Below are 14,643 nucleotides of genomic sequence, written 5' to 3'. Positions count from 1 at the left end.
GCTAATTTGAAAGATCCCTCCGGCCGCCTTACCAGCTGGAGCCGACGACATCAAGAATTTGACATGACTGTAGTCTACAAGTCGGGCCGGAAGCATTCCGACGCAAACTGCTTATCCCGCGCTCCCGTCGACGCTCCCCCGAAAAACGATGACGGCGACGCCTTTTTCGGACCGGTAAGCGCCAGCAGTTTCGCAGAACAACAGTGATCAGACCCTAAGCTGAAAGCGCCAGCCGATCACTTGGAAGGAAAGACCGCTTCCCCTCTTGGTGTGTTCAGGCGACATTTATCAACGTTCGCGTTAAGCAATGGCCTCCTCGTGAAGAACTTCGCACCCAACAAGACCGCGCAGCTTCTCGTAGTGCCTAAAACCCTCCGGCAGGAAATTCTGCAGGCGTTGCACGATGAGCCCATAGCAGGCCATCTCGGGTTTGCGCGCACGTTGCATCGGATCCAGGAGAAATACTACTGGCCGCGACTGCGTGGCGAAGTTGCCCGCTACGTGAAGACGTGTCGTGAGTGCCAACGACGCAAGACGCCGCCAATCAGACCAGCAGGACTACTAAACCCGATTACGCCCCCAATCATGCCCTTTCAACAAATTGGGATGGATCTCCTTGGCCCCTTTTCATCCTCGTCTATGGGTAACAAGTGAATCATCATGGCCACTGACTACCTCACCCGTTACGCCGAAGCAAAAGCACTACCAAATGGTACCGCGGCAGAAGTCGCCAAATTTTTTGTCAAACAAATTATCTTGCGACACGGTACCCCAGAAGTGCTCATCACGGAGAGGGGAACGGCGTTTATGGCAGAGTTGACGCAAGCCATCCTGGAATACAGTCACACAAGCCATCGACGAACTACTGCGTACCATTCCCAGACCAATGGCCTTACGGAGCGCCTGAACAAAACGATCGCGGACATGATCGCTATGTACGTAGACGCTGAACACAAGACCTTGGACGCCATCTTGCCGTACGTGATCTTCGCGTATAACACGGCAGTCCAGGAGACGACCAGAGCGACCCCGTTCAAGCTTGTGTACGGTAGGGAGCCCACGACGACGCTCGACGCAATGCTGCCGCACGTAACCAACGAGGACAACCTCGACGTCGCCGCCTACCTGCAGCGTGCAGAGGAAGCCCGACGACTCGCACGGCTGCGTATTAAAGACCAACAGCGCACCGACAGCCGATGATAAAATTTGCGACGGTGCCCCGCAGAGTGCAATCCAGGAGACCATGTGCGGGTTTGGATACCAATTCGCCATCGCGGACTTAGTGAAAAGTTGTTGCGTCGATACTTTGAGCCGTACAAAATCATTCGCCGCGTCGGACCACTGGACTACGAAGTCATTCCCGACGGAACGTCAGCATCACAACGGCGACGCGCACACTCAGAAATTGTACATGTTGTACGACTGAAGCCATATTATGCACGTTAAAGAATCTGTGGTGTTTAAACTTCGCAGTGTTTATGTTTAGGTTGCTTTGTTTGGAACATCGAGGCGATGTTTTTTTTAAGGGGGGAGTAATGCCGCGAAACCTTCAAAACTGTATTTGTTGTTTTTAACAGCCGCCGGCATACGGCCTTATCACTCTGATTCTGCATCGCGTAGCAGTTCCGTATTCTTTGTTTGTTAATGCTCGATGTCGCGAGTCACACCTTTATCAGTTTTGTTGTAGCGCAAGATGCACCGAGATATGTCTCGAAGGTTCCGGCCACTCGGGTGTCTTTCCACAATGTTCCAGCCCGTGCTGGTAGCTGTTTGCGACGTTATCTAGATTGTTCTGTGCAGCCTTTAAATTGAGCGTTGACGAGTGTGACGGGCATTCTTTGTTCGACGATCGACGAACACGTTAGTTGCTATCGCCGCCGCCGAGTTGCTTAGTTCTTTTACGGGCGCAAGTCAGTCCAATAAAGAGTTTCTTTAGTGCATTCATCGACTCTTCATTTGTGCCATCGACCCTGGTCACCACCACGTGAAAAAAATATATATATATTACACTATGTATATACTCCGGTGTGATGTCTTATGAGTCGGATGCAGTGATTATACTATGCACGATGATTGTGCGATGCACGATAGTGGTCGCGCGATGTAGGCGCGTCGCGTTTTCTGCCCCAGAAGGAAGCATTGGTGGCATCTCCTCCAGTGTCATGACCTCAGACGTGCGAGCAGGCGCTGTGCGGACGCAGAGTGACATGCAGGCAGACCCACGAAGTATTCTCCAAATCTTCAAGCAAGGTCAAGCCCGAGCGCTCTCCACGCGCCAACAACCACTTCGTCGTCGTTGCGGCTTTCTTTCGACGTGTACGCTTGCAGATGCAATGCATCTGGTTCAATCGACTGCTTCCGCAGACATTTGTGTTTGGTGCTGTTCTCGAACGGTGACCGATAACTGGTGATTCTTACTGGCAAGTGAGAGAATACTTACCCTATGCCCACCATGATGGCATCTCCTACCTCAAGCTCTTCGAGACGAGTTCTGCCCAAGTACTGTATTATCAGAACCAGAACCATCCCAGAGGTGGCACACATATGCAGTGTACCCGTCTGCAGTTTAGCCAACAACCACCGTATAGGTGTTATAGGGGTATTAAGGGCAAAACGTTTGGCGCTGTGCGTTCATTGACGACGGTCTTTGTATACGCACTTCTGTGGCGTCGATGACTAGACTACTATCTGGAAAACCTTGAAAGAAATTTGGTATGTGAGGCCTTATGCTTTTGGGGGTCGGGAATGCTGTGAAGCAGCCAAGTTCTTGGCGTAGACAGTTGATCCAGGTGAAGAAGGCGCTACTAACTTGACTCTTATACATGATGATGTTTCATGCTAGTTCTTTCCCTGCCATACTGCTCCAAGTCTAATACCATACAAACTTGTTGAGCAGCTCACTAAGTTTTGGACTGCCACGGGGATAAGTTGTACTGTTTTTACGAGCCCCACTAGACCATTCCCCTAGCATAGGGAGTTAAACTTTCAAACAAAGCGTGGAAAAGATCCACGTTGGGTAGTCAAGTGTGATACATACACTCTTTCAGTGTGTAAAGCATACTAAAATTGATTAGCCTTGTCATGGCTTAATCAAGTCGCACCTTAAGCTTTGCATTTTCTTTGCGTAGCTGAAGCGCCGACTTTGGCAAACTTCCTGTTGTAGCCTCCATCACTTGCACTTGTTTATGAGCAGCGTTTACACCTGCAGTCTGGCCGGGTGTTTTTCTCAACACCTATGAGTAACACAGAAAGGCACTTTCAAAAAAACAATACACATTGAAAAGCACGGCAATCATTGCAGAGTCCTCTCTACTCGTATAGTAACATGTGGTCTTAGAATCACAATCTTCAATACATCACAGTGTAAGGACAAAGTTTCACTGAAGAACAGGCAAGTTGGTACAGTTACACAGCACACAACGACCCAAAGCTAAAGACAGCTTTACATTCTAGACAAAGCATTTAAGTTTACCATTTTAAGGCTGCTGTGACTCTAAAGCTACAGTGTCACCGTGTATGACACAGGTGTCCTTATTGGAAACTCCTGCGTACAACATAACATCAGTAACAATTTAATGCTGCAGTAAGTTGTCACAACTGGACCTTGCACGATAGCACAGACAATATCTAAAGAGGACTAGAGTTCCAAATATGCTTAGGCTAACCATTTTGAGGCTGCTCCAACTCCAAGATCACCTGTGAAGCTGAAATGTATTGTGCAGCATCTCTGGTCATGTAACAGTTATCGGCAAACACAACAGCTGATCAGAAGCAGGAAAAATTCACTGGCAAACATTCAGTGCAGGTTTGCGCGCCATGTAATAGCCTACTGTAAGTTTGCTGCCACAGAGTCAAGTTAGCTACAAAGAGAAGTCTAACATTCGCAGGGGGTATGGGCGAAAGCTTAGAAAAGAATCACTTAGGACTGCACACGCGAGGTCACCAGTTGCAAGCCGCTGGAACTCTGTTGTGTTATCAGGACCCTAGTGAAACAAACCCTATGAGTCACAATAATCTCATGCAGGTTTCTCATACTAATCTCGTACAAATCTCACACCATCTCCTACAAATATCATACAGCGTATGAGAAATATATGAGATTGCATGAGATATGTATGAGTTTAGTATGAGAATCTGTATGAGGTTATTTTGACCCATACGGGGTTTTCGTTAGGGGAGATTTACATGTGACATCTTTTCACGTTCTCCTGCAACCATGGCAATGCGTGCACACTGGAGATATTGCTCATTGCAAGCAACCAAACTGAGATATCTGCAGCAGCTACAAACTACAATTATATGGAATTAAAATACTCCCCCCCCCAATACACTAATAATAAAAATGAATTCCAAGACGATTCCAATTCAGAAAACGCGACGCGTGACTGCCCACATGACCAACTTTGTAATAAACATAGGCTTTGGAAACGCGGGAAACATTACTGGGTATGATCGAGTAAGCGAAAAGGCCGCATCGTGACCGCAACGCGGACGCTGTTCTGAATGATACCTTTACATATCGGCTTTCGCCGTACTGACATTAGAAACAAGGCCACATTACCATGACTGTACTGCTCCCATGATAGCAGCAAGTATTTACTTTCAGTCATTTTCTCTCCCGACTTCACGTAAGCTATGCAGCGCACCCGTAACCACTAAGCAGTAGACAGCTTTGCGGTATGAGCTGTAAGCGTCCATCAGAGAGCAGTGTTCACGAGCCAGGCACAGAGGCCAGCAATCTAGCAATGAGCGCTCGTCGCTTCAGCTGGATAACAACAGAAATCTTTCGGCGATTATGAAAAATACAGAAGAGCGCTTATCTTCACGTCTGCTCAGCCATAGGCTATGACGAAGCACAGCTGCTTCTGCGGGACTTTTTGCGTAGTTTAACACATCAGGGTGACTTCCTTTGTCGGCCGTCCTGCAATAAATGCGATTTATAATCTTGCGAACTAAGTGATATGTCTTAAATATTGCCATACCTGTTATGAAATGCGCGCTGGATAGCCGGGAATGTTCATTCGGTTCCCATGCCGAGCCATCAGGGTTCAGTCTTCTCATGACCGCTATCCAGGCAGCTCTATTTTCTGCACGCAGCCTCGCGGACTTAAACCTAAAGAAGTTTGCACTTCCTTTTTCGGTAAAATAACTTCTACAGCCATAGGCTACACAGTGCGCAGGCATATTCAAAAACACCAGGTACCGTCAAGCGAGTTAAAGCGGGCTCGACACCTCAAAAGAGCGCAGAAACGAAAGGCTGGCTAGTTTGGTTTCCAACCAAAACGCAGATAGAGCGCGCTGGCAATGTCCCTGGAAGTTCATGCACGGCAGCTTTCTACAAATGGTGGCTTTGAGGGATTCGTATAATCAGAGACCCCAAAAACGTTCAACCAGACAAATGTGACGAGACTGAAACCGAGACCACCTTAGACTAAAGAATTCCCCTGGATGAGTAAACATCAACTGAGGCATATGACGCTCCTAATCGCATAACGACAACAATGCTTGGACCGTCAGAAGACGGAATCCCGAGGTAAGATATGGAACCGTGGTAAAGGATAAAAAAAACATTGTTGGACACAAACTTAAGGAGTCCCAAAAGAGAGGAAGAGCTTCTCTCAAAGAATAGAAGAGGCCACAGTTTATATTGACACGAAGCAATCCTTTTATTCGCTCTGCGCGGATCACGAGCATGGGCCGCCAGGAGAAAGGAAAGCGAAAGTCTAACATTGAGGCGGTGGCCTGCCCAGTTCGCTGCCGCTCTTTGGCCCTCCCTGTGGCCCTGTGGATCACTGCGCTCCTCTGTAGGTTTTGTCAAGATTTTACTTCGTGCAATCAGGTGGATGTACTGGCTGACGCAACCCATACTCTAAACACCTCTAACTAACCGAGCCTCCAGCCCTCGGGGATCTCCTACCATCGAGAGTAAGCCTACCCAAGAGTGTAACCGACAGCTTCGAGGATCCAGAATTCGCTCCTCTGCAATTTTACCGTACTGGGAGGACGCTATCGTCTTCTTCAGCACAACCTTCGGCGACCACGCAACCACTCACCATGATGCAGGTCGATACCTCTGCGCCGTCCTTCGCGTTGCAGCAACCGCGGAAAATACCCAACTTCGAGGGGTTTTCAGATGATGATGATGCGGAAGACAGGCTAGATACATTTGCGCGGGAGTCCAGTACAATAGTGGCCCGACGAGCAAAAGATTCCATATGTATTTTCTCGCTAGGCAGGCCAGCTCACACCTGGTTTGAAAATTATGGGTCACTATCACAACGTGGCATCCCTTCAAGGACCAGTTCCTGCTAGCTTTCACCACCATTCTCCGTAACGAATGCGCCGAGCTGCTCCTACACGCAGGAGGTCGGCTCCCTAACCACAGCGTCCTCGTTTGTTTCGAGGACATGACGAGATTATTCCGTCAGCCTGATCGCAACATGTCAGAGATGAAAAGGGGTTTTCCTTATGAAGGGAATTATGAGCAGATGTTCGTTGCCACAGTGCGATGTCCCCATGCCCATCGCGGAAATTGTGTCCAAGACCCCTACCACCGAGAAGGCACGGAAGAGGCGATCTAAACAATACGAGCGGCCTTGGTTCCCTATGACTGCCGCCATTGTCGACACTGGTAGCGCTGACCTGCTCGACGAGACCATACTGACCATCGCACGTGAGGAATTGCAAAACCTCTTTTCGACGGCAGCACCGCGAAAGTATCCTGTCTTTCGCAGACGGTTCGCAAAGAGGTCAACCGTATACACTCTATCCGACTCACTCCAAGCATACCACCACAGGACATGACCTACGCCCCAGTAGCTTATCGCGCTTGCCGACTTTCAAGTCAGAACCAAGAAATCCTTGCAAACACCCGTGCAGCACTTCCTCTTGACCTCCTTTGGTGCATCCATGCAAAAGCGACTTCTGGCGCAGTTGCGAGCATCGCACACTGTGCTTTCGCCCTGACGAGGCAGGCTACCTGTCCCAAAACAACTATTACCGACGAACGGGCTGCTGGGATTTAGTTCAGACGAGCGAAACGCGCAGCACGATGAACGTTCCGCTGCCATTGACGCATACTTGACTGGTGTGTCCAGGATGCCCTACGATTCTTCCCGCTGGAATTCACCCGGTCACTACTCCTTGCAAACACATTCATACGCCTGCCTGACGCGGGTCCGCTCCCCTAGCCCCTGAACGGAAAAACAAGAAGCTGTACTTTTTAGGGGGAATGTTGCTCATCGGCGAAATCTCCAAGATCCTCCACCGCGGCAACCGGATGGCCACACAGTTTCACGATGAGACGATGTGCACTACCTTGATCTGCTTCCTCGGTGCTTTTGTTTCTCGACTACAAAATAACCCGAGGCAGCGGCTCCAAAAAAGAGAATACAGACAAACACTGAAGTTGAGTGACCATACGTTTTACATCATCAAAAGAGCGCGCCTGCGCATAACGCAGCGGAAGCTGCTCAGCGTACGTAGCATTCCAACCAACTTGTTTCTTTTCGGAGCAACGTGCTCCACATGAGTCTGCCAAGTAAGAGAGGCGACATATGTAACACTGAGGTACTTTACAGAGCGCACCTGTAGATCACCTTATGCCGTTAAGTTAGTGCCCTAGATGTCCAGAAGCCTAGATGTTAGAAGCCTAGATGTCCAGAGGTAATGTCATCGTGCATGGCATGTAAAGCTTGTGTACGGAGACTTTTCGGGACGACCAAAAGGAGGGCAGCACCGTCAACTGAGTAGTTCTTCTTGAACAAAACACCGTTTTCAATAGTAAACTGCGTTGACACTGCTCTTCCTTCTGCCTCTTGTATAAGAGGCTGTAGTGACTTGTCGTAGCGTTGTTCTCGCCTAAAGGTCGCCATACTAAGGAACGTCGATGCGATTGAGGCTAAACACCCGTCGAAGCCGTCTTCATCGTTAACGGAAGTCGGCAATGCGTGCCGTGACAAGCAGTCTGCATCACTGTGATTTCGTCCACTCTTGTACGCGACAGCAAAGTTGTATTCTTGTAGGCGCAATTCCCAGCGCGCCAGACGACTAGATGGATCGCGAAGTCCGATCAGCCAGCCTAGCGAATGGTGGTCAGTAACTATGGTGAAGTAGCGTCCATATAGGTATGGTCGGAACTTGTGCACAGCGAACACAACTGCTAGGCACTCCAATTCGGTAACTCTGTAGTTCCGTTCACATTTTGTCAACGTGCGGCTGGCATATGCAACAACGTGCTCAGCCCCACTATGCAGCTGCACAAGTGCCGCTGCAAGACCGATGCCACTGGCGTCAGTGTGAACCTCCGTCACAGCAGAAGGGTCGAAATGGCGCAGCAGTGGTGCTGAAGTTAGGGAAGGCTTGAGCAGATTGAAAGAGGATTCGCGCTCTGGGGTCCACACAAATTGCGGATCCTTGTGCAGTAGAGAAGTAGGGGGTGGGAAGTTGCGCAAAACGAGCAATGAAGCGACAAAAATAAGAAGAGAGGCCAAGAAAGCTCCGAAGACTTTTCAGGGTGCGTGGAGTTTCGAAGTCGCGTACTGCAGCAATCTTCTGTGGATCCGGTCTGCTACCATCCTCGTTGACGAGGAACCCAAGAACAAAAGTTTGTCGCTCTCCAAAATGGCACTTCTTCGAATTCAAAATGAGGCCCGCTTCGCCAATGCATTCAAGAACATTACTGAGCCTCTCATTGTGCTCATGGAAGGTCTTTCCAAAAATGATAACATTATCTAGGTAACACATGCATATTTCCCATTTGAGGCCACGAAGGATAGTGTCCATAAATCGCTCGAACGTCGCGTGAGCGTTGCATAATCCAAAGGGCATTACATTAGATTCGAATAAACCATCTGGTGTTACAAAAGGAGTCTTCTTACGGTCGGATGGATGTAGAGGAATTTGCCAATAGCCAGATCGCAAATCAACAGAGGAGAAAAATGACGCCGAATGCATAAAATCGTCAGCGTCATAAATGCGAGGTAATGGGTATACGTTTTTCTTTGTTACCGCATTCAAACGACGGTAGTCTACACAAAATCGCCAAGAATTGTTTTCGCAATAGGATTACAGGTGCGGCCCATGGACTGGAAGATTCTCGGATGATTCCTTTCTGCAGCATTTCGTCCCCCTGTTCTGAATTATCTTGCGCTCTGCCGGGGAGACTCTGTAAGGTTTTTGGTGAATAGGGTGTGCGTTTCCTGTGTTAATTTTGTGCTGTAGCCGAGAAGCTGGGAAATGGCTACCCGATCCGTTTGAGGGAAAGTCGAACACTTGGGCATGCGTTGTCAAAACGTCTTGCAGAATACGACGTTCACTAGATGGGAGCGATTTGTTGACCATGCCCTCAAACTCAGCACAATATTTAGTCTTGTCTTTCGCGGAGCCTGTGCAATCGGAAATAATTCCAACGGTATGAGTCACATAATTCTCAAATCTCGCGAATGTCGAACCAGAAGGAAGACGGATAGGCTCTTCTGACACGTTCACAGCCCAGAGGTATGCGCGACCATCCTCCGCCTACACAACCGGAGCGTGGCGCCAAAATATTGTTTTCGCTCCATTCGAGACATATGGCTCAACGACTACTGAATGTTTACCCATGAATGATTCAGATGACTTCACGGGGAGAAACGTCGCCGTCATCGCGGGCAGCAGCAAACCTTCATTCAGGGCGAGAACTCCTTGATGACTCTGAGACATGATCATGTTATCTACTTAGGCGGGGATAATGTTCGGCTGCAAATAAATTTCACCGGCACTAAAGTCTAAAGTCGCACCACACTCGCGCAAAAAGTCAACACCCAAGATAACGTCATGCGTGGCACGTCTCAATACAACGAATTCTGTCCTATAGCACTCGTCACCAATGACAACTGAAACAGTGCACCGGCTAACCGGAACTAAAGTTTCACCCCCAACTCCACAAAACGTAGTGTTTTTGTCCTACACAAACATAACTTTCTGTCGAAGGCGGTTCTTAAATGAAAGGCTCATAACTGACACAACGGCACCACTGTCAACCAAAGCATCCGTTTTAACATTGTCTACACACACTGACACTTTGTTCTTTAGCATGACGATAGGCAGAAGTATGCGTGAAATTGAGCATCCGGCGACCTTACCTCCATCGATCGCACCACCTAGTTTTCCAGCAGTGGAGAAACAAAGCGGCGACGTGGGGATGGCGAACGGGGTTGTCGCAGCGGCGGGGGAGTGATGCTGCAATCGGACACAGGGGAGCCATTCCGTGCATGGCGTTGAGGCGAAGTGGGCCTATAGAAGGTAGCGGGTGGCTGCTGCTCCCACTGGGCGCCATTCGTGAAGCATGATGCTCGTTGGACAGGGGGTCGGGTAATTTGACGACGCGGGCAAAATCGGAAGATATGTCCGCTGCCCCCACATCCGCAACATACAGGTGGCTGGCGGCTCTGGTAGTTCACTTCAGGATCCCTTGGAGGCCGAGATGGGGCGACAGAAGCGCGACGAGGAGCACCACGAGGCACTTCATCCGGATGGGCTGGACGCTGCTGGAAATAAGGGTGCGATGTTGGTTGCAGGGTCCGCTCCACGCCGTTGTTGTAGGCTGGTTCGCACTCATTTTGTGCAGCCCATGGCGTGCGCTGTTCCCATGATGATACGGATCTCGATGTCGGGTGGAAAGATGCATCGAAATTTATACGTTGCCGCTGAATATCCAGCTCCTCGCGTATAATCCTCCTGACCATAGAAGCGGTGTCTTCAGCCTCCGGAATGTGGATACCGGCAACAGTTGTGACATTAAAAAGACAGCCAAATTTGGGTGCTATCCGACGTGCCTTTAACGCCTCAAATGCCCGGCACTGCTTGATGACATCTGCTACTGTGGCAAGGGTGTCCCGCGAAATAAGGAAGTTGTACACATCCTCAGCAATCCCCTTGAGAAGGTGCCCTACCTTGTCTTCTTCTGACGTCTGCCGGTTTACAATGGGACAAAGTTTCAATATTTCCTCGATGTAACGTGTGTATGTCTCACCGGGCAGCTGGGCTCTCTGGGAAAGTTGAGGCTCAGCGCGTTCCTTCTTGGCAAGGGTATCCCCAAAGGACTTCGTAATTTCTTCAACGAATCGGTCCCAGGTCGTCAGGATTTCTTCGTGGTTATCAAACCATGTCAGAGTCATGCCAGCGAGGAAGAAAGCAACATTCTACAGACGTGCGATCGAATTCCAGCGGTTGTACTTGCTACATCTTTCATAATGTCGGAGCCCTTCCTCCACATCATCTTCGGGCTCACCGTGGAACGTACGCGGCTCTCGCTGGTCGAGAAAGGTCGTCGTCTCTTCAGGTCGCTGTTCATGCGTCTGGTGGTTCATGAGGCGGGTGGTAGCCATTGAAAGGTACTATTGAGGAGATAAAGGTGCAAACCTGCTACACGACGTCTGCGACGAGGTACTGGCGGATCCAGAACGTTTTTACCCAGCGCCTAGCACCAACTGTAACGGATGAAATGGTTTTAATACAGATGAACGTCGTATGAAGGACGGACGCACACGACTCAGAAAACCCAGATCAGTCTGCGCGCGGCTCGCTTCCCCTGCTTCTTCTTCTTTTCTTTCTGCTGCTTCTCATGCGCCGCTACGCGGCGTAACAATATGTTAACTCACTGAGCCTGATTAGAAATAGGGAATACTAAAAATGCACATTTGTGTACATTGAGACGTAAATTGATATCTGTTACCCATCGGTCAAGGACATCTACAATGCCTGCAACACTTTGTAAAGGGAATATAAATCAACCGCCGCCGAAAAGAAAGCTATGTTATCATGAGAGGCCGGAATAGATCTCAGTAAAAAAATTGAAAAACATGGGAGAGAGAAACGTACCTTGGGGCACCCCTCGCTTTGTCGGAATTTAGTTTAGGATACCCCACACTGACAGCAGTAAAATTTCTTCTCAGTCAGGAATGCTGACACCTATGCAACGAAGTAACCTGGCAATTATACAGCTTGTAGTCTGCGCAGTAGCGCCCTTTGTTCAACAGTGTCGTACGGTTTGTTAACGTCAATAGTAACAAGTGCAGCATACTCGTGATTATGGTGAGCTAACAGGAAACAGCTTTCTAGATGAGTTCGCGACCACCGTATTGAGCATTCCTGCCTAGAAACAATTTGACAGCCACGCAGCATTAATTTTCCGGTGCTGAGGGTATATCTTGACCACATAGCAGTTTCTCCAAATTTTCCCAGATTCGAAGTTTAAAAAATTGGACACATTTTTACAGATGCCAGGCATCCAGAATCTATTGGGTACTAATCGAGTATTTCACCACACGCTCAAGTAAGTCGCTAAGTGATTCCTCGAAAATTAGTTTAATCACTCCAGATATAATCCAGCCAGGGCCAGAAGCTGCAGCAGGTAATTGATTTAGACTTTGGGAGAGCTCAGAAGTGGACGTTAACAAAGTCTCCACAATGATTACCCACTGTGAGGGGACGAAGTGCAACCGCAGAAAAGCGACGCTTCAAAACTCTGTTTCTTGTAATGAACCTCCAATTCTGCCAGGGTCAAGGTAGTCGAGGGTGAATTGCAAGAATGCCAGGACCTGGACCTAATAATTTGAATACCAATATTGCCCCAATGAGTGGACTACTTGCCTCATTGTACACGCTTTCCACAGTTTTTGACCTCACACTAAAACGATTTCAGAAAACGCACACCCCATGTAAGTTACTGCAAGAGTACCTGGCACTAAAGCAAATACAAGAATTACACTACATTGTGTAGCAATGGTTCAAAACATAACGACTATATTGATAGCGCAAAAGTACAGGACGAGGCAGAAAAAGAACAGCTGCCTAAGTATGCGTCAGTTTTAGTGCAAGAAGGTATGCGCGTTTTATCACTGTGGAGAAACTAATGAATGAGAACATCAAAAAAGTATATATACATTGACTTTTAACGTCGTCATTGCACTAAACTCTAAACGTTCTGTTGAAGCACTGATAGAAAACATAATGCGTAATGTAGTAAAGGTCACCACACAAAAATTTCCTATAAAATTCGGTAGAACGAGAGAAAGAAGATGGCTACATGGTATGAAGGAGCATTGAATAAAGGTAGAGAGGGAAAGCCTCAGTTCGCAAGTCGTACCAACGTTAATACAAGTTGACCTGTCTACGTCTGCGCATAGCGATCATCCCTGGCCTGGGTTTAAATAGGATTTTGCTTCCGAAGAAATGTTGGGGAGGTGTTGGGTGGTTGAGATGAACATAGCTCAAGGGGTGGGGTAGGGGTGGGTCGGAGAGAAGAAAGTAGGTGGAGTGAAAAAATGTTTCTTCAGTATATATTTCTCAGCCTGGAACTGTTGATTCTCTCGTCTGAAAAAGAAATAAAAGCGGCAGTACCAGAAAAACTACAATGCGGATTGGATGATTAGTAAGCACTTAAAGCAGGTTCGGTGCATACACACGTTTCTTTAAAATGAACAGTCATTCGAAAGGGCCCTGATAAGGAATATATCTGCAGGGGAGCAATTCTTAAAAGCTCTCCATAAAGGGGGAGAAGGATAAAAAAAAACAGAATAATAACAGGACAGTGCGGAGCACCTGCCAGGGCAAAAAATGGTCCAGAGCCAACTAGAGTAGTAAGCAAGTAGGAAGTGATAACAAGGAGTGGCCCTTGAACTATATATATGTACAAATATTGTAGTGAACTACACGAGGATATACGAAGACGAGGATTAAGTAGGTGATAATATCACGAAGACGAGGATAAGGACGACGAAGTGCCGCTGCGCTGCTCGTGCTCGCTTGTGTGTGCTGAGACTGGCTGTGTTCTTGTGTGGTTCGCCGTGAAACTTCGACAGGGCTATTATCCCTGTTAAAGCACAGTAAAAACCCCCTTTCACTTGGTGGAGGTGAGCATTTCCTGCCGCCCTGGAGCTCCGCAGCCGCACACTCCCGACACAAGCAATGACCGACGCTACTACCCCCAGTCCAACCGGCCCATCATCCGCGGTGTTCTGCGCTGGAGCTTTGCGCCAGCGTGATCCTCCAATCTTCAGCGGAACCGGCGACCATGACGTGGAAGACTGGCTGGCTTCATATGAGCGGGTCAGTATTCACAACCACTGGGACGACAACCAAAAACTCAATAACGTCATTTTCTACCTAACGGACGTTGCAAACCTATGGTTCCGCAACCACGAGGCCGATATCACATCGTGGTCTACTTTCAAAGCTAGTTTTGCCGATATTTTCGGCCGGCCTGCAGTGCGCAAATTGCGCGCTGAGCAACGCCTGCGCGGCCGTGCACAGCTTCCTGGTGAGAATTTTACCAGCTATATTGAAGATGTCGTAGACCTCTGCAAGCGCGTGGACGCTTCAATGTCAGAGAGCACCAAGATAGACCACATTATGCAAGGCATTGATGATGACGCGTTCCAGATGCTTCTGGCTAAAAATCCAACCACCGTCGTCGACGTTATCAACGCATGCCACAACTTTGATGAATTACGCAAGCGCCGTAACATCACTCGCTCTTCGCTCTCAAACCCCGCGCCGCTTGCAGCTTTAACACCTGAAGCAGACCAGTCCACCTTGCTGCCACAAATACAGCAGTTCTTTCGAGAAGAAGTTGCCCGTCAACTATCCCTCGTTCGCCAA

This window comes from Amblyomma maculatum, chromosome 10 (genome assembly GCF_055883805.1).
Source record: "Amblyomma maculatum isolate TAMU_Amacu chromosome 10, ASM5588380v1, whole genome shotgun sequence".
NCBI classification, from domain to species: Eukaryota; Metazoa; Arthropoda; class Arachnida; order Ixodida; family Ixodidae; genus Amblyomma; species Amblyomma maculatum.
Note: the sequence above shows the minus strand (reverse complement) of the source record.